Here is a 21,694-nt window from a genome sequence, read left to right on the forward strand (position 1 = left end):
TTAATATCCACCCCTGGATGAGAAAAATATCACACATTTTAGTGGGAGTACAGCTAATACTGGCATTGGTACGGGGAACAATAGCTTACAGACCTTGCAGGGGCTATACACTGAGGAAGAGAGCACACGCCCGAGCAAGGGAATGGCGTAGACTACAGGCTCCCATGGAACACTATAATTTGATCTGAATGACCGGAATTCCCGAAATCCCATGACTGGCCAGCACGGATGAGGCAGGGAATACCGGGCTGTATAAAACATCAGAATAAGTCGGTTAATGGGCCTAGGGGTAGACCATTACCGAAAGCGGGGATTGTAAGGGCCAGCTGTGGCAGAAGCAGCAGTTAAATGAACAAAATAACAGGGATGGCTACAAAATGGCTGAAGAAGGAATTTGGCTGAAACAGCAGATTGTAGCCTGCCTTAGTAACATGCAAAACATAGTAAATTGTAGTAGAGTCTAGATTAATTAACTGCCTCGGTAGAAACTAGATTAGAAATAATGTATACCATAGGCCTTGACAAAACAAGGCAGTTAAGCATACTCATAGATAAATCCAGCCAGCAGTTAGATAAGAAGAGGCCCTGGACACGCACTGATACAGGGTCTCATTGTTCTAAACAAGCTTAAAGTTCTACATCTGTTATTCTTCACCGAAAGAGATAAGGGGTACGACAGGACTTGATCACATAGTTACAAGATGATGAGACCCTCAGAATATGGGGTAGAACATGCCCTGATCATGCGTCCATGTGGTTATGAGACCCCTAATCAATTAGACAATATCCAGCCGATATGGGCTGAGTAACTGTATTTAAACTGTGTAATTTCTTCTGTTTGGTGGAGAGGTTCCTAGACTGCCCAGAGGCCTGCACCCCACTGGTGTAAAACTATAAACTCTTTGACGGTTGAATTGCATCCGGGTGTCGAGTGATTCATTTAGTCATTCCACCCCAACAGGGAGTTGAAAGAGAAACAAATAAAGCAGCCAGATTTCTTGTGTAATAAGGTAAAGTCTACACCATCAGAATGGCATTAGCAGTTGCAGCAGCTTTTTCTGGGAAAGGAGAAGGTGTCCCTCAGTGACTTGAAAGCTTTAACCAAGATTAAACTAAAAGAATTAGCAGCACAACTGGGGTTAGAATTGAAATCAGGTGCTAAAAAAGCAGAGATAATTGACATAATATCCCAACATTAGAAATTTGAAGAAGAAGAACAAGAAGATAGTTAGTCAGAGGGTGAAGCAGTTGAATAGGCTAAAATTCATTTCCAGTTGAAGCAACTGGAGCTTCAACAGGAAGGAACAAAAGCAATAGAATTGAAACAACTTGAAGCTGAAAAAGAATTGAGAAAACTTGAACTTAAGAGAGAAAATGCAAAAGTAGAGAGGGAATTGAGATTAAAAGAGATGGAATTCAGACAAAGAGGTGTCTTGACTCCAGGGAAAATTCTGGTCATGAAGCATCTGAATCCAGCCCAGGACCCAGTGAAAAGTTCTTTAAATTTATGCAAGCTCTCCCGAAGTTTGAGGAAAGGGACATTGAGGCATTTGTCATTTCATTTGAAAAAATAGCCAAAGAAATGAAATGGCCAAAGGAAAGCTGGACACTGCTTATGCAAAGCAGGTTGATGGGCAGAGATCATGAAGTTTGTTCTCTGCTCCTGAATAGGCTTCTGCAGATTATGAGATGACAAAAAAGGCTATTCTCACTGCATATGAGTTAGTCCCTGAAGCTTCCTGACAGAAGTTTTGGAAGATTGGCTGGGCAGACTTATGTAGAATTTGAGAGGATAAAGCAAATTAATTCTGATCATTGTTGTTACGACCTAGTGAGAATGGGTCAAAAGTTCCCTCTCAGCCTTCACCTGGTCTTCCTGTAACAGGGTGTGATTTTAAACACACTGTGTTTTTAGTTCTCTCTTTTTGAATCCCTGTTCACTGTTTTCCAATTGTAAGGCAAAGAAATCAGCCAAACAGGTTTTCTAGGTTTAAAGAAGAAAGGTTGAACTTTATTAAACTTAAACTCTAATTCGGTTAATGCCTACAATACACACTTGCAGATAGAGACAGAAAAGAGCAGAAGAAATAAAGTGGAAACGTTTGAGGCAATATCTGAAGATGGTTTTGGTTTCTGTTCTTCGAGTTCACTGTACAGTCCTTGATTGTAATAGGTCTTGCTTTTCATTGGGGTCCAGTATTCTTCTTAAAGCTTGTTTGATGTAGGAGACTCTTCTCTCTTATGGTTCATGTCTTCAGTGGATTTGGAGTTCTGTGAGAAAGAGATGGAAGCTGACAGGACAGGCTGTGGTGAGCCAGCCGGGAGAGGTCTTTACAATCCAGTAGCAAACAGTCTCCTTGCTCTCAAACTACCTGGACGATTCAAAAAAAAACTCATGTTGCCCACCAGGTTAGTTATGTGACCAGCTGGTTTGACTATGTCTGTTTGTGGATTCAGCCATCTTAGCAGTCATCCTGGAATATGAGCTTCTTCACTTTCAGTGTCTGGAGATCAAAGTCCATTGTGGGTCGAATGTGTCAGGGAATGGTGCTTTGTCTCCAAAATCACTGTCTGTTAGTATTTGAATGTTTATTTCCAGCCATGGCTGATCTGTTTAACAAGTCATTTCCTCGCTCCAGCAACAGTTCAAAACAAGCTTTATATGACAAAATTAATATGCCTCATTCTTGGTAGGTCTGGATCTGCATGACAATTAGATACAGGCAGTAAAGGTGGAAGTCACATATGAGAACCTTAGAGAATTGCCTTTCTTGGAAGAGTTTAAAAATTCAATCCCTCCAGACGTGAGAACTCGTAGAGAACCAGAAAGTTTTAAAAGTCAGGCAAGCAGCAGAAATTGCTGATGATTTTGAGCTTGTGAATCAGCCAAAACACTTTGTCCATCAAACCACAAACCGGAGAAGGATAGAAAGTGAGAAGGTGAAAGGAAGACAAGTAGTTAGAGAGAAGAAGGAACAGCAGGGAATACCCCAGGATCCTCTCCTCAGGCCAGAAAGGAAGGTGCTGAGGGTCGAAGTGAGATCCACAAATCAAAGTGTTATCATTGCCACAAGGTGGGACATTTTTGTTCAGAATTCAGGAAGTTGCGAGGTAAACCCATAGGACTTGTTGGTATACACAAAACTAAGGCAGGGAAAGGACTCTGACTGAGAGTACAGCAGACCGGGCTGTGGGATTGACGGCAGCTGTTAAACCAGATACCAAAAACCAAAGTGAGTGTAGAGATTGAGAATAAGATACCTGTAGGTTAATGGGAATTCTTATTAAACTGAAAAGTAACTCCATATCCCTCAAGTGAGGCAGGCAATCCTATCATTATACTTAGGGATGCAGGAGCAACCCAAACTCTTTTGCTGGGGAAAGGTATAACATTTCCACTAAAGAGTGCACTGAATGCTAAAATCTTAGTTAATGGTATTGGTGGGGAGTATATACCCGTACCTTTGTACTACTGCACTGAGAGTGTGACCTCATGTCTGGGACAGTAACTGTAGGAGTTGGCCTTAGCTTGCCAGTAAAGGGAATTGACTTACTCATAGGGAATTATTTGGCTGGAGCAAAAGTATCAGTTTCTCCTGTGGACAAAGAGAAACCAAGTCAAGTTAAAGGAACAGAACAGTTACAGGAACAAGTTCCAGGAATATTTCCTGCGTGTGTAGTAACCCGAGCAATGGCTAAACAAGTTCCATTGTCGGATGTAAAATTGGCAACGCAAACAGATAACCAAGAATCTGAAACATTCCTTGGGGATTTAGATAATCCAAATAAGATCTTTAACAAATCTTCTATAATTGCAGCACAGCAAGCTGATCCAGAGTTACATAAAATCATACAGTCAGCTCTGATGGAAGCTGAGGTGAAAGGAATTCCAGAAGGCTATTATGTTGAAGACGGGGTTCTGAAGAGGAAATGCAGACTGCCTCATAGATCTGCAGATGAAGACTGGATGGTTATTCGACTGGTAGTGGTACCACCTAAATATCACTGAGAATTATTAAGGTTAGCACATGACATTCATCGAGCAGGACAGAGGGGATCCGGAAGACCAAATCACTTATAAATCAATATTATTATTAATCAGGCCTGACAAAGGACATGAGGCAGTTTTGTAAGATATACCATATGTGCCAAATGGTGGGAAAACCACAACCTACCACAAAACCGGCACACCTAATTGCCATACCAATTATTGAGGAACCATTTAGTAGGGTGTTGGTAGACTGCGTAGGACCCTAGCCAAAAACAAAAGCGGAATATCAATATATACTGACTATCATGGATATGGCTACTCGATTTCCAGAGGCCATTCTTTTGAGGACAATTACTGCTAAAGTAGAAGAGAGAAGTTCACCCAATTTTTTACAAGATATGGATTACCATTTGAAGTTCAATCGGATCAAGGTGCCAATTTTATGTCCAAGATATTTCAAGAAGCCATGGGCAATTTGGATATCAAACAGTTAAAATCTTTAGCATATGACCCAGACACAATAAGCGTTAGAAAGGTACCATCAAACTCTCAAAACAATGATGAGGACATTCTTTTGGGCCTCCTTATCTCGAGAGACAATGGATACGCGCCTGGAGGTGGTCAGTGGTTTGTGAAGCAGCGCCTGGAGTGGCTATAAAGGCCAATTCTGGAGTGACAGGCTCTTCCACAGGTGCTGCAGAGAAATTTGTTTGTTGGGGCTGTTGCACAGTTGGCTCTCCCCTTGCGCCTCTGTCTTTTTTCCTGCCAACTACTAAGTCTCTTCGACTCGCCACAATTTAGCCCTGTCTTTATGGCTGCCCGCCAGCTCTGGCGAATGCTGGCAACTGACTCCCACGACTTGTGATCAATGTCACACGATTTCATGTCGCGTTTGCAGACGTCTTTATAACGGAGACATGGACGGCCGGTGGGTCTGATCCCAGTGGCGAGCTCACTGTACAATGTGTCTTTGGGGATCCTGCCATCTTCCATGCGGCTCACATGGCCAAGCCATCTCAAGCGCCGCTGACTCAGTAGTGTGTATAAGCTGGGGATGTTGGCCGCTTCAAGGACTTCTGTGTTGGAGATATAGTCCTGCCACCTGATGCCAAGTATTCTCCGAAGGCAGCGAAGATGGAATGAATTGAGACGTCGCTCCTGGCTGGCATACGTTGTCCAGGCCTCGCTGCCGTAGAGCAAGGTACTGAGGACACAGGCCTGATACACTCGGACTTTTGTGTTCCGTGTCAGTGCGCCATTTTCCCACACTCTCTTGGCCAGTCTGAACATAGCAGTGGAAGCCTTACCCATGCGCTTGTTGATTTCTGCATCTAGAGACAGGTTACTGGTGATAGTTGAGCCTAGGTAGGTGAACTCTTGAACCACTTCCAGAGCGTGGTCGCCAATATTGATGGATGGAGCATTTCTGACATCCTGCCCCATGATGTTCGTTTTCTTGAGGCTGATGGTTAGGCCAAATTCATTGCAGGCAGACGCAAACCTGTCGATGAGACTCTGCAGGCATTCTTCAGTGTGAGATGTTAAAGCAGCATCGTCAGCAAAGAGGAGTTCTCTGATGAGGACTTTCCGTACTTTGGACTTCGCTCTTAGACGGGCAAGGTTGAACAACCTGCCCCCTGATCTTGTGTGGAGGAAAATTCCTTCTTCAGAGGATTTGAACGCATGTGAAAGCAGCAGGGAGAAGAAAATCCCAAAAAAGTGTGGGTGCGAGAACACAGCCCTGTTTCACACCACTCAGGATAGGAAAGGGCTCTGATGAAGAGCCACCATGTTGAATTGTGCCTTTCATATTGTCATGGAATGAGGTGATGATACTTAGTAGCTTTGGTGGACATCCGATCTTTTCTAGTAGTCTGAAGAGACCACGTCTGCTGACGAGGTCAAAGGCTTTGGTGAGATCAATGAAAGCAATGTAGAGGGGCATCTGTTGTTCACGGCATTTCTCCTGTATCTGACGAAGGGAGAACAGCATGTCAATAGTCGATCTCTCTGCACGAAAGCCACACTGTGCCTCAGGGTAGACGCGCTCGGCCAGCTTCTGGAGCCTGTTCAGAGCGACTCGAGCAAAGACTTTCCCCACTATGCTGAGCAGGGAGATTCCACGGTAGTTGTTGCAGTCACCGCGGTCACCTTTGTTTTTATAGAGGGTGATGATGTTGGCATCGCGCATGTCCTGGGGTACTGCTCCCTCGTCCCAGCACAGGCATAGCAGTTCATGTAGTGCTGAGAGTATAGCAGGCTTGGCACTCTTGATTATTTCAGGGGTAATGCTGTCCTTCCCAGGGGCTTTTCCGCTGGCTAGGGAATCAATGGCATCACTGAGTTCCGATTTGGTTGGCTGTATGTCCAGCTCATCCATGACTGGTAGAGGCTGGGCTGCATTGAGGGCAGTCTCAGTGACAGCATTCTCCCTGGAGTACAGTTCTAGGTAGTGCTCAACCCAGCGGTCCATCTGTTTGCGTTGGTCAGTGATTATGTCCCCCGATTTAGATTTGAGGGGGGTGATCTTCTTGATGGTTGGCCCAAGAGCTCTCTTCATGCCATCATACATTCCTCTGATGTTTCCGGTGTCTGAGGCCAGCTGAATATGACTGCATAGGTGTTGCCATACTGTCATGAATATCCCCATGATTGGGATAAAGGGCGAGAATTTCTTTTATTTGCCACGAGTGATTCATCGAATGAGTCGACAGGTTTTAGTTCTTTTGAATTGGTTTATGGACATGAGATAAGACGTCGTCTAAACTCATCAAAGACAGGTTCTTAGAACAAAGGAATGAATCTCCAGTACTAGACTCTGTATCCATGTTCTGGGAAAGGCCCACGAAAGCTTGCAATGTGGCTCAGGAACACACGAATGCATCCCAATCCATGTTGAAAAAATGGGCAGACGAAAAGACAAAGAGTCAAACTTTCCAACCAGGGGATAAAGTATTCGTATTATTACCTTTACAGGGTGAGCCATTAAAAGCATGTTTCAGTGATTCGTATCAAGTGGTCAAAAGGTTGGTATAGTAAAATACTTGATTGACACCCCAGATCACCAGAAAAAGAATCGGCTGTGTCATATCAATATGTTAAAGCAATATTATCGCAGGGAGGAGGATAAGCCAGTCCAAGTATGTCAGGTAATAGGGACAGATAAGAATGAAAGGAATAGTGAGGATGAGGAATCAAGAAGCCGAGGCAATACTGAAATTGAACCTCCTACCATCCGGGTTGTCAATACAGAATGGCTCGGAAAATTGGACAAATGCTTTCGGACTTAGATGCAGAAAAACGAGAAGACCTAACAAGTCTACACACAGCATTTAAAAGGGTCTGTAGGGATAAGCCAGGGTGTGCAACCTTTGCTACACATGATGTGGATGTAGGGGAATCCGTTCCCATAAAACAGCATCATTACCACTTAAATCCAGACAAATCAAAGCAGCTGGAGTTCACCAATAGTATTCATGCCTAAACCTGACATTGCACCTGGTTTGATGTCCTTTATTGTGGTGGACAAATAGAGTGTCTAATTTTGCTATTCTTAGGTAGGTAGAAAACTTTCTTGATATGCTGTGACCGATGGAGTAGTGGGACTGGATTAACAGTGCATTACCCCCGCCTTGGTCATGATAACATACATACATGGGGTTGGGATTTGATTTAATTTGATATGATGACATTTGTTGGCTGCTTTTCACTTATAGACAGCTTGTCGATTAAGACTGCAACTAGAAATAATGAAATAGTTCTTGTTGTTCATTGTCAGGATGTTTTACGGTTTAATGTGTCAGGGCACAACATAGCTGATGCTGTTAAATAGTTTTTGCCTCAACTGCAGGGTGTCTGATTCGCGTTTCTTTACTTCTTTATGTAGCCACATTGTGAAACGAGATCACCAGGGCAGTCTTGAGACAGGATGTGAAACAACAGGAGAGGATGAGAAACAAGTTTCCATCTGTTGTTTTTTCGGAAATACCTCATTTCTGGGTGTCTTTTTCACAATAAGACTTGTCATGCCATAATGAATCAGCAATAAATAGTTTTGTGAGCAATGGCCTAACAGGATTTTCAGTTTTTACTGTCATGTACACAATTTAAGCATAAGGGACCATTCTTACAACTTAAGGAAAATCAATTAGAAAATACAGGTAGATTTGTGATAGTAAAATGGTATTAAGTGAGTGAAACATATTGCCGACACGACTGGTCTAACAAGAAAAATCAATATGTTTCAATAAGGAGTTAAACAGTTGCTTGTGAGCAAATGGGATTTGAAGCTATTGGAAATGCAGCAACAGAATACTGTGGATGTGTGGACTAGATGTACTGAAGGTTGTCTCCTTCCATAACCAGTTGCTGAGTGACTATGTTGTTGTGTTACATAACTGCCATATTGAAGACAGTCTTTATGAAGTTTTTTTTTGTTCCTGATGCCAAGGACTGGAACTTTACCCTTTCCAGACTGGGGGATATAATTCATACCTTGGTTACTACAACTGTTAACTCTAAATATTGCCTACGAGTGAAACATAGCTGACAGTCTGTCTCTTGCTCAAAAATGCCCATAAACATGAACAGAGCCAGTGCCACCAGTAATGTAACTTCATGCTATTGTTATGTGAGTAATGAAATAGGCATCAGAGTTTAGGATGACCTCAATTTTATAGAGGGATGAATGTGCGAGACCAATGGGAGTTTGTTGGTAGTCAAGCCTGGAGGTGCTAAAGACATGAGTGAGGATTTCAGCAGCAGATGAGCTGAGGCTGGGATAAGTTGGGTGATGTTATGGAGGTGGAAATAGGCAGTGTTAGTGATGATGAAGATAGGAGGTCAGAAGCTCACCTTGGGGTCAAACATGGTGAACAGTCTGGATTAGACTCAGAAGGTTACCGGGAAGAGTAACTAGGGAACGGAGTTTGTAGCGGGGGACTGAAGACAGTGACTTCAATCTTCTCAGTATTTAATTCAAGGTTATTTCTGCTCATCCAGGACTGGATGTCGGTCAAGAGGTCTGACAATATAGAGACAGTGGCGAAGTTGAGAGAGGTGGTGGTCAGGTAGAGCTGGGTGTCATCAGTGTACTTGTGAAAACTAATGAGTGCTTTCGGATGATGTCACTGAGGGGCAGCATACAGATCAGAAATAAGATGAGGACAAAGATCGATCCTCGGGGGAAAACATAGATAATGGTGCAGGAGTGGGAAGAGAAGCCATTGCAAGTGATACTTTGGCAACAATTAGAAAGAAAAGAATGGAGCTGGGCAAATGCAGTCCCAACCAGCTGGATGACAGTGGAGAGACATTGGAGGAGTACGGTATGTTCAAATCTGTCAAAGGGTGCAGAACTTGCAAAGGTTAGAAAAGAATGAGGTTTTAAGCAAGTGAAGGGGAGGGGGGAGTGGGGTGGGGGAGAGAACGAAGGGGAAAGTTTTTGATAGGACAGGAGAGATTAAATAACAAAGCCATCCTGGGACAAAGGCAAAGTGTGTGTTAATGCTTGTGGTTCAAGACAAAACATTAGTAAAGAGAGAGTGTTCATAGCGGAATAATGAGCAGCTCCGATTACATGAAAAGAAGGCACATGGTGAAAAAATAATATATTACAAAGGTCAGTCATGCTCTGAAGTTATTGAACTCAATGTTCAATCTGCAAGGCAATAGAATGCTGAATCGAAAGATCAGGTGCTGCTCCTCGAGTTTGTGTTGATGTTCACTGGAACACTGGAGCAGGCCAAAGACACAAATGTTGGCATGAGAGTGGGGGGAGTGTTCAAATAGCAAGCAACCGGGAGCTCGGGGGCATGCTTTCAGACTGAGCAGAGGTGCTCAGCAAAATGATCATCCAATCTGTGACTGGTCTCCCCAATGTAGAGGAGACCGCATTGTGAGCAGCAAATACAGTACACTAAATTGAAAGATGGACAAGTAAATTGCTGCTTCACCTGAAAGGAGTGTTTGGGGCCTTGGATAGTGAGGAGAGAGGAAGTTAAAGTGCAGATATTACACCTTCTGCAATTGCATGGGAAGGTGTCGTGGGAAAGGGATGAGGTGTCGGTGGTAATGGAGGAGTGGATCAGGGTGTCGCAGAGGGAATGATCCCTTTGGAATGCTGGCAGTGGAGGGGAAGATGTATTTGGTGGCGACATCACGCTGGAGGTGGTAGAAATGGCAGAGGATGATCCTCTGGATGTGGAGGCTGGTGGGGTGGAAAGTGAGGACAAGGGGAACCCTGTCACAGTTCTGGGAGGGAGGGGAAGGTGTGAGGGCAGATATGGGGGAAATGGGCCAGACTCGGTTGAGGGCCCTGTCATCCACAGTGGGGGGGAATCCTCGGTTGAGGAAAAAGGACCAGCGGAAAAAATATAGAGTCAAGATAGGAAGAAATAAGTTCAATGGGGCAGGAACAGGCTGAAACGATGGGACTGCCAGGACAGTCCTGTTTGTGGATTTTAGGACCAACTGTGCAGTTTGTTTACCGCTGACTAAAACTGAAAGGAATGCCAATTTAATGTGAAAGTTAAGTTAAATGCTAAGTGTAACTTGACTCGATTTTAGAAAGAGATCAACCCTTGAAATTCCCACACTTACTAAATTCCCATGTTAGGCACTCTGTCACATAGCCATATGCAAGTGAGGTAAGGACAATGAATGAGGCCGTTGACCCATTTGCGACTCTGTACCCATGTTCAGGGGGTGACTCCATGGCTGCTGACCTCCTCTACAATCTCCATCCAGGCTAGCTCGGTCATGTGGGAGGACCTCTTTTTTGCATCACTGGAGAAGACTCCCACTCCCACCTTTCCCTTGCAGCCTGGAGGAGAATCTCCAGGGAGGCAGCACTAAACCATGGGGTCAGCCGATGTCTTCCTTCAGTCAAGGTCGCTGCAGGCTCGGGTTTAGCTCCCTGCCTATCAGGCAGCAAAGGCAGTAGAATGGGTCGTGATGCAGCAAAGGGCATTCAGGAAGGCACGCTTTCAAAACAGACAGGAGTGAATGTAGGGTTGGTAGGCCTTTAAAAATGGTGGCACCACTACTCCCGAGTCATCTGACAGCGTATTTGGCATCTTGTCTCCCACCCCACCATGGCCCGGGGGTGCCCCGTGCCTCCAGTAAGCAAATGGCCATCGGCCACATGATCCCAATGGGACAGCTACCCACATGACAAATGGGAACGGCACCCATTTCCGGGGGTCATTAAATTCAGCTCACAGTGTGGGTAATTCCCTGGGTGTTGTTCCTGATCACTGTGCGGTGTCTGCTGCTGACAAGTGTCTGCTTGAATGTTGGACCAGTAAAAGATTTAATCAGCCATGTTAAGTGCCACAGCAAAATCACCTTCTCCATCCTCTGCCCAACCTCAAACTTTATGAATGGTAAGTTGAGAGTGGGCTCCAGTGCTGAAATCTAGCAAGGAACCTGTATAAACCCAGATTTAAAACTAACCCGACAAGCATGAATGGGGCGGGCTCGAGGCGGCCGTCTGTTTTACATCCCATCCAATTATGGGCAACATTGAAGCCAATGGACAGCAAAATCGGGTGGGCTGTAAACCGGGTGGCCGTCCTGAACTCACCAAGTTCCTGCCCGGGGTGTACGAGGGGACATTGGGTTAAGATCGAGGCTGAAATTAGATGCAAAGAATAACAGAGAATTAAAACCACAAATTAGATACATCAAAATAAACATCAGCAATGAGATGGGTTGGAACAGGAGAGAGCAACAATCACTCTCAAAGGATATACTTCTAACTAAGGAGGAAATCTAAACAAGAATCAGAGGAAGACACCGAGCCATGAGGAGAGAGTGGGTCTGGGGATTCATTTCTGGATTATTCCAGCAAACAGCTGAGATGGAGAGGAGAGGGTGAAACATCTCTTTCTGTGCAGCAAACATCTGCGTTGTGAAAGGGCAGTGGCAAAATTGACCAAAAGGGAACATTCTGTCATTACCTGTAGGACATGAAGATACCTGTCTTGTGAACACACATCAAGGATACAGAACCTTCTAGAGAGGAAGAGGGAGAACCTTTATAAAAAATCAGTGCTGGAAATAATAGCAGAATATTCTCTTTTACTCCCGGACATGAAAATGGCAGTAATGGATTGGCTGAGCGTTTTACACCCTGTCCAATTTCCGACATTGAATATTGGGGAAACCTTCAACTTCCGCTGATGAAATAAATTCGATGGTATTGGATGAGCCGTTGGCTGGAATTTAACACCCACCCCTCACCCCAACACTGGTCGTGTGCTGGAAGGCAGGAGTGCCATGAAATCATGTGGGAGGTGGGGGGAGATGGGGGGGTGGGGTTGTAGTGGGGGGGCCGTGCCGGTAACCTGTCCGCCCCCCACTGCTATTTTACCAGCGGGGAGGAAGGTGGCAAATGGCCACCCCAGGCCAATTGAGGCCCTTAACTGTCTAGTTTATTGCCTCTTAAGGGCCTGTTCCAGCAATCCCAGCAGGAGTCAAACACTACAGCACCTGAGAAGCCCACCCAGTAATACCTGGTGACATCCTTGCAGGCTGGGGATGGCCCTCCTGACTGAGCACCCTGTGCCCCATGGAGGGCTCCTCGCCAGTACGGGCCATCCCTGATAATACTAATGCCTCGCCCTGCTCTCCGACACATGCCCCCCCCCTCACCGGGGCCTAACAATTAACCCCGACAAGCCCCAGCCCCACTTACCTGCTCCCAGGCCAGCATCCATCGCAGCTCCTCTCGCTGGGTGCTTCCCCAGCAGTGGCCACCAGTCTCTCTGGCACTGCTAGGACTGAAGAGCTGCTGCGTCTCTGATTGGTCAGAAGCTCCTGGAGGTGGAACTTGCTGCCTCAGAGGGTGGAAGTCCTGACTGAAGCCAATTAAGGGCCTGAGCCACGAAAATAGCAGCGAGACCCCCAGGCCCAGCGGAGGTGGGCTCTCCCCCAACATTTCAGCCAGTGGGCAGGGCCACCCCCTCAATGTTAAATTTCAATATCCATTGCAATCAATTTAAAATAAATCTGTGAGAGCGGTATTATGGGAGGCTGAGGTTATATTGCTTGTTTAACACTATCACAAAGAGACAATTATGCACATATCTGTCTATCCATCAGCCTGTCTGCGGATGTATCTGTCAGTCTGCTAAATGCATCATCCATCTAACTGTCTGCCTGTCTGTCTGTCCTTCTGTCTGACTTTCTGCCTATCTGTCTGTCTCTTTGTTAACCTCTGTATCTAAGTTGAGGTGTGGGGGATGGGGGGTTCTGCGATTATAGACCAAGACATCAGTGCAAAAGACAAGGATGAAGCTTTTGCAACCATCGTCAGCCAGAAGTGCTGAGTAGATGATCCATCTCAGCCTCTTCCTGAGGTTCCCAGCATCACAGATGCCAGTCTTCAGCCAATTCAATTCACTGCACAAGATCTCAAAAAGGCTGAAGGCACTGGGTACAGAAAAGACTATGGGCCCTGATAACATCCTGGCTGTATTACTGAAGAGTTGTGCTCAGGAACTAGCTGTGCCCCTGGCCAAGCTGTTCCAGCACAATCCTGACATCTACCCAAAAATATGGAAAATTGTCCAAGTATATCCTGTCCACAAAAAGCAAGAGAAATCCAATCTGGCCATTTACTGCCCATCAGTCTACTATCAATCATCTACAAAGTGATGGAAGGTGTCATTGACAGTGCTATCAAGCGGCACTTACTCAGCAATAACCCGCTCACTGATGCTCAGTTTGGTTCTGCCTGGGGAACTCTGCTCAGACAAAATTACAGTTTTGGTCCAATCATGGAAAAAAGAGCTGAATTCGAGAAGTGAGGTGAGAGCAGCTGCCCTTGACATCAAGGCAGCATTTGACCAAGTTTGGTATCATGAGTCTCAGCAAAATTGAAGTAACGGAAATCAGCGGAAAACACTCCACTGGTTGGAATCAAACGTGGCATAAAGGAGGATGGTTGTGATTGTTGGAGGTCAATCATATCAACCCCATGACACAGAATCATTTATGGCAAAGAAGGAGGCCATTCAGCCATTAAGTCCATGATGGCTCTCCATGGAGCGATCCAATCAGTCCCACACCCCTGCTCGATCCCCGTAGCCCAGCAAGCTTATTTCCTTCCAGTGCTCATCTAATTTCCTTTTGAAGTCATTGATTGTCTCCACTTCCACCATCCTTGTGGACAGTGAGTTCCAGGTAATTGCCACCCACTGTGGAAAAAAAGTTCTTCCTCAGATCCCCCCTGCATTTCTTGTCCAAATCCTTCAGTCTGTGTCCCAAGACTTTGTACTATTAGTTAAAGAGAACAATTTTTCCTTGTCTAACTTATCGCAGCTTGCCATAATCTTGTACACTCCTAATAAATCCTCCCTCAATCTCCATTGTTCTAAGCAAAACAATCCCAGCATTTGCAGCCGAAATCTGTAACGAAGATCCCCTATCCCTGGAGCCATTCTGGTAAATCTCCTCTGCATCCGCTCAAGGCCCCTCACACCTTCCTGAAGTATTTGACCAGAACTGGATGCAATACTCCAGTTGGAGCCTAACAAGAGCTTGACAAAGGTTCAACATAACTTCACTACTTTTCTACTCAATGCCTCCACTTATGAAGCCCAATATCCCAACTGCTTTACTGTTTACCTGTTAGCCTTTCATCAGTTGGGAAAATGCTAGAATCTGGTCCAGAGGATGTGATAAATGGACACTTGGATAATAATGATCAGACTGGGAATAGTCAACATGGATTTATGAATGGGAAATTATGTTTGATAATCATGTTGGAGTGTTTTGATGATGTTACGAACAGAATTGATAAAGGGGAATCGGAGTACATGGATTTTCAGAAGGTTTTTGATAAACTCCCCCACAGGAGATTGGTTCGCAAAATTAAAGCACATGGGAAAGGAGGTAATATACTGGCATTGATTAAGGATTGGCTAACAGGTAGATAGCAGAGAGTAGGAATAAATGGGTCATTCTTACATTGGCAGGCTGTGACTAGTGGAGTACTGCAGAGATCAGTGCTTGGGCCCCTGCTGTTCACAATATAAATATCAATGATTTGGATGTGGGGACCAAATGTAGCATTTCCAAGTTCGCGGATGACACAAAACTAGGTGGGAATGTGTGTTGTGAGGAAGATGCAAAGTGGCTTCAAGGGGATTTGGAAAGATTAGTAAGTGGGCAAGAACGTGGCAGATGGAATATAATGTGGAGAAATGTGAAGTTATTCACTTTGGCAGGAGGAATAGATGTGCAGAGTATTTTTTAAATGGCAAGAGATTAGAAAGTATTGATTTACAAAGGAACCTGGGTGTCCTTGTCAATAAGTCACTGAAAGCTAACATGCAGGTGCAGCAAGCAATTTGGAAGGCTAATGGTATTTATTAAGAGATCCAACACTGAAACAGGCCCTTCGGCCCACCGAGTCTGTGCCGACCATCAACCACTCATTTATACTAATCCTAGTATAAATCCTAGCAAGATGGCTCCTGGGCTGTAAGCTCCCGAGGAAGCTCCCTTGCTATTCAACTCTATCCATGGCCATCTGCTCCCATTCTTAGTGTTTTCTCCCCCAATCTACCCTCTTAAACTGTTTCAACTCCCCTGGATAATCCGGAGCGGAACCCCGGAAGGCGGTCATGTGTCACCTTTGGCATGTTTCCGGCAGTTCCTGCAGCCATACCGGTGCCAAACGTCGTGCTCTGCACTCCTTTGGACCCCACCAGAAAGGCCGAGAGGGGGGTTTTGACGACTGGGCAACTCTCAACCTCCATAAATTCACCCAGGCATGCGCCATGGAGAGGTCACTCCATAGTTGTCTCACAGCGACTGAAACAACACGGAAGGCAGCAGTTACAGGTTATACGTCCAGATAAATTGGTGTAGAAACTGGGCGCCACGGGTTGCCTTTGTCGGTGGGAGAGGTCATCGCACCTCACTGGACAGCGACCGCCCGCCTCAAACCAGGCAGCCCCCGGTCAATAATGTTCTGTCCCGCCACAGTCGACCTGCTTCAATGGGTGCTTGGAGCTCAGGGTCATTGCCCGAAAGGTGGACTGATACACCGCACCAAACAACACGAAAAAAGGAAAGAAGGTACCAGCCCTTCGCTTTGCAAGCTGGAATGTCAGAACTATGTGTCCTGGCCTGTCGGAAGACCTTACACAAATCAACGATTCTCGGAAGACCGCCATCATTAATAACGAGCTCAGTAGACTCAATGTAGACATTGCAGCACTTCAGGAGACACACTTCCCCACGAGTGGATCTCTAGCAGAGCAAGACTACACCTTCTTCTGGCAGGGCAGGGATCCTGAAGAACCAAGACAGCATGGAGTGGGCTTTGCCATCAGAAACTCCTTGCTCAGCATGTTAGAGCCTCCCTCAAATGGCTCGGAACGCATACTGTCCATCGAACTGTTCACCACCTCTGGTCCAGTACACCTACTCAGCATCTACGCTCCAACACACTGCTCCTCACCTGAAGCTAAAGATCAGTTTTACGAGGAACTCCATAACATCATTAGCAGCATCCCCAACACTGAACACCTATTCCTGCTGGGGGACTTTAATGCCAGGGTTGGGGCCGACCATGACTCCTGGCCCTCCTGCCTTGGGCGCTATGGCATTGGAAGGATGAATGAGAACGGGCAGAGACTGCTTGTGTTGTGTACCTATCATAACCTCTGCATCACCAACTCATTCTTTTACACTAAAACCTGTCACCAGGTTTCATGGAGGCACCCAAGATCGCGTCGTTGGCACCAGCTAGACCTCATTGTCACAAGGCAAGCCACCTGAAACAGTGTTCAAATCACACGCAGCTTCCACAGTGCGGACTGCGACACCGACCACTCCCTGGTGTGCAGCAAGGTGAGACTCATACCAAAGAAGTTACATCATTCCAAGCAGAAGGGCCACCCGCACATCAACACGAGCAGAATTTCTCACCCACAGCTGTCACACAAATTTCTAAATTCACTTGTAACAGCCCTTCAAAACACTCCCACAGGGGATGCTGAGACCAAGTGGGCCCACATCAGAGACGCCATCTATGAGTCAGCCTTGACCACCTCCACAAAAGTGCGAAGAGAAATGCAGACTGGTTTCAATCTCATAATGAAGAGCTGGAACCTGTCATAGCCGTTAAGCGCATTGCACTGTTGAACTACAAGAAAGCCCCCAGCGAGTTATCATCCGCAGCACTTAAAGCAGCCAGAAGCACTGCACAAAGAACAGCCAGGCGCTGCGCAAGCGACTACTGGCAACACCTATGCAGTCATATTCAGCTGGCCTCAGACACCGGAAACATCAGAGGAATGTATGATGGCATTCAGACAGCTCTTGGGCCAACCATCAAGAAGATCGCCCCCCTCAAATCTAAATCAGGGGACATAATCACTGACCAACGCTAACAAATGGACCACTGGGTTGAGCACTACCTTGAACTGTACTCCAGGGAGAATATTGTCACTGAGACTGCCCTCAATGCAGCCCAGCCTCTACCAGTCAAGGATGAGCTGGACATACAGCCAACCAAATCGGAACTCAGTGATGCCATTGATTCTCTAGCCAGCGGAAAAGCCCCTGGGAAGGACAGCATTACCCCTGAAATAATCAAGAGTGCCAAGCCTGCTATACTCTCAGCACTACATGAACTGCTATGCCTGTGCTGGGACGAGGGAGCAGTACCCCAGGACATGCGCGATGCCAATATCATCACCCTCTATAAAAACAAAGGTGACCGCGGTGACTGCAACAACTACCGTGGATTCTCCCTGCTCAGCATAGTGGGGAAAGTCTATGCTCGAGTAACTCTAAACAGGCTCCAGAAGCTGGCCGAGCGCGTCTACCCTGAGGCACAGTGTGGCTTTCGTGCAGAGAGATCGACCATTGACATGCTGTTCTCCCTTCATCAGATACAGGGGAAATGCCGTGAACAACAGATGCCCCTCCGCATTGCTTTTAATGATCTCACCAAAGCCTTTGACCTCGTCAGCAGACGTGGTCTCTTCAGACTACTAGAAAAGATTGGATGCCCACCAAAGCTACTAAGTATCATCACCTCATTCCATTTCAATATGAAAGGCACAATTCAACATGGTGGCTCCTCATCAGACCCCTTTCCTATCCTGAGTGGCGTGAAACAGGGTTGTGTTCTCGCACCTAATCTTTTTGGCATTTTCTTCTCCCTGTTGCTTTCACATGCGTTCAAGTCCTCTGAAGAAAGAATTTTCCTCCACACAAAATCAGGGGGCAGGTTGTTCAACCTTGCCCGGCTAAGAGCGAAGTCCAAAGTATGGAAAGCCCTCATCAGGGAACTCCTCTTTGCTGACGATTCTGCTTTAACATCTCACACTGAAGAGTGCCTGCAGAGTCTCATCGACAGGTTTGCGGCTGCCTGCAATGAATTTGGTCTAACCATCAGCCTCAAGAAAACGAACATCATGGGGCAGGACGTCAGAAATGCTCCATCCATCAATATTGGTGACCACGCTCTGGAAGTGGTTCAAGAGTTCACCGACCGAGGCTCAAATATCACCAGTAACCTGTCTCTAGATGCAGAAATCAACAAGCGCATGGGAAAGGCTTCCACTGCTATGTCCAGACTGGCCAAGAGAGTGTGGGGAAATGGCGCACTGACACGGAACACAAAAGTCCGAGTGTATCAAGCCTGTGTCCTCAGTACCTTGCTCTATGGCAGCGAGGCCTGGACAACATATGTCAGCCAAGAGCGACGTCTCAATTCATTCCATCTTCGCTGCCTCCGGAGAATACTTGGCATCAGGTGACAGGACCGTATCTCCAACACATAAGTCCTCGAAGCGGCCAACATCCCCAGCTTATACACACTACTGAGTCAACGGCGCTTGAGAGGGCTTGGCCATGTGAGCCGCATGGAAGATGGCAGGATCCCCAAAGACACATTGTACAGCGAGCTCGCCACTGGTATCAGACCCACCAGCCGTCCATGTCTCCGCTTTAAAGACGTCTGCAAACGCGACATGAAATCGTGTGACATTGATCACAAGTCGTGGGAGTCATTTGCCAACGTTTGCCAGAGCTGGCGGGCAGCCATATTGGCGGGGCTAAAGTGTGGCCAGTTGAAGGGACTTAGTAGTTGGCAGGAAAAAAAGACAGAGGCGCAAGGGGAGAGCCAACTGTGTAACAGCCCCGACAAACACATTTTTCTGTAGCACCTGTGGAACAGCCTGTCACTCTAGAATTAACCTTTATAGCCACTCCAGGCGCTGCTTCATAAACCACTGACCACCTCCAGGCGCTTACCCATTGTCTCTCGAGACAAGGAGGACAAAGAAGACACTAATCCCATATTCCTACCACATCCCCACCTGCCCCTATATTCCCCTACCACCTACCTATACTAGGGGCAATTTATAATGGCCAATTTACCTGTCAACCTGCAAGTCATTTGGTGGTGAGAGGAAACCGGAGTACCCGGCGAAAACCCAGGCAGACACAGGGAGAGCTTGCAAACTCCACACAGGCAGTACCCAGAGTTGAACCCAGGTCGCTGGAGCTGTGAGGCTGCAGTGCTAACCACTGCGCCACTGTGCCACCCATATGTTAGCCTTCATCGCAAAAGGATTTGAATACAAGAAGTAGTGAAGTCTTGCTTCAATTGTATAGAACCTTGATTAGTCTGCACTTGGAGTACTGTGTGCAGTTTTGGTCCCCTTACCTGAGCAAGGATTATTGCCATAGAGGGAGTGCAGCGAAGGTTCACCAGACCTATTCCTGGAATGGCGGGATTGTCCTCTGAAGAGAGTTTGGGGAAACTGGGCCGTATTCTCTAGAGATTTGAAGAATGAGAGGTGATCTCAATGAAACCTACAAAATACTTAAAGGGATAGACAGGGTAGATGCAGCTGAGATGTTTCCCCTGGTTGGGGAGTCTAGAACCAGGCGACACAATTTCAAAATAAGGGGAATAGAGATAAGGAGAAATTTCTTTATTCAGAGGGTTGTGAATCTTTGGAATTCTCTACCCCAGAGGGCTGTGCAAGCTCAGTCGTTGGGTATGTTTAAAGCAGATATTGACGGATTTCTAAATACAAATGACATGAGGGGATATGAAGATAGTGTGGGAAAAAGGTGTTGAAGTGAATGATCAGCCATGATCACATTGAATGGCGTGGCAGGCTCGATGGGCTGAATGGCCTACTCCTGTTCCTATCTTCCTACTAACCACTCTCAACAGGTCCTGTCACCTTCAAAAATCAATACACATGTAACCGCAGGTCCCTCTGTTCATCCACACTCTTTAGAACTGTACCATTAAGTATATATTACCTCTCACTCTTCCTTCCGACAAAATGCATCACCTCACACTTGTCAATATTAAATTCCATTTGCCACCTCTCTGCCCATTCTGCTAGCCTATCACTATGTCCTGTTGCAGATGGTTCTTATCATTCTCAGTGTTTGCCACAACTCCAATTTTGGTGTCATGTGCAAATTTTGAGATTCTATTCTGTATTCCAAAATCCAAATCATTTATATATAACAAAAAGAGCAGTTGTCCCAGCACTGACCCTTAGGGAACACCACTGTCTACCATCCTCCAGTCTGAAAAATAGCCATTTGCTACAACTTGCTGTTTTCTGTCTTTAAACCAATTTTTTTCATCCAGTTGGACACTGACCCTCCTATTCTTTAAGCCTCAATTTTATTAGCCAGGCTTTTATGTGCTACCTCATCAAATACTTTCTTAAAATCCATATAAACAACATCCACCACATTCCCTTCATCAACTTTCTCTGTTACATCATCAAAAAATTCATTTAGGCAAGCATGATTACGCTTTTACAAATACATGCTGGCTTTCCCTAATTAACTTGAATCGCTCCAAATGTCTGTTGAATTTTTCCTGATAATTGTTTCTAACACCTTATCCACTACTGATGCTAAACTAACTGGCCTGTACTTGCTAGGACTCACCTTACATCCTTTCTTGATTAAGGATTTCACATTTGTCACTTTCCAATCCTTTCGTTATCTCCATCTCCACTTTCTTTAGCAACCTGGGATGCAAGTCATCCTGACTTATCTAACCAAGCATAGTCAGCCTTTCTACTGCCTTCCCGTCTCAATTTTTATCCTCTACTCTCTCCGCTTCCCCTGTATTTTGTCAGATTCCACTTCCTTAGTGAACCCTGATACAAAGTACTCATTAAGTATATATGTCTTGCCCTGCACCTCTCAGCATATATTACACTCTTTGTCCCTAATAGGCCCCACTCCACCTCTTACTATCTGCTTCCATTTTTGGTTCCTCTTTTATGTTAATTGTCATTCTATTCTCATATTCTCTCTTTGCCAGTCTTATTTTACTCTACACCTCCCCTCTCTAATTATTGTATTTGGCCTGGTTCTCACTTGAAGAATTCACCTAACATGCATCATACACCCTCTTTTGTTCGAGGAAGGTACTGCCCTCGAAGGTGGAAATTTTAGTACTCGAGCACTGAAAACCACAAGAAAACCTGAAATGAAGTGTTTAAATTATTTGGAGGGTTCAATTTAGTTTCCCGCTTCCAATTTCCCATTCGTCTTTGTGTTTGATCCCAGATGTGAACCCCCAAATTTCTGTTACGGTCAAGTGAGGAGGGGTCAAAAAGCTTCCCTCTTTTCCCTCTCCTTGTTTCACCACAACAGGTGGATGTACTGGTCAATTCAGTGAGTGTT

This window comes from Heterodontus francisci, chromosome 40, assembly GCF_036365525.1.
Source record: "Heterodontus francisci isolate sHetFra1 chromosome 40, sHetFra1.hap1, whole genome shotgun sequence".
Lineage (NCBI taxonomy): Eukaryota > Metazoa > Chordata > Chondrichthyes > Heterodontiformes > Heterodontidae > Heterodontus > Heterodontus francisci.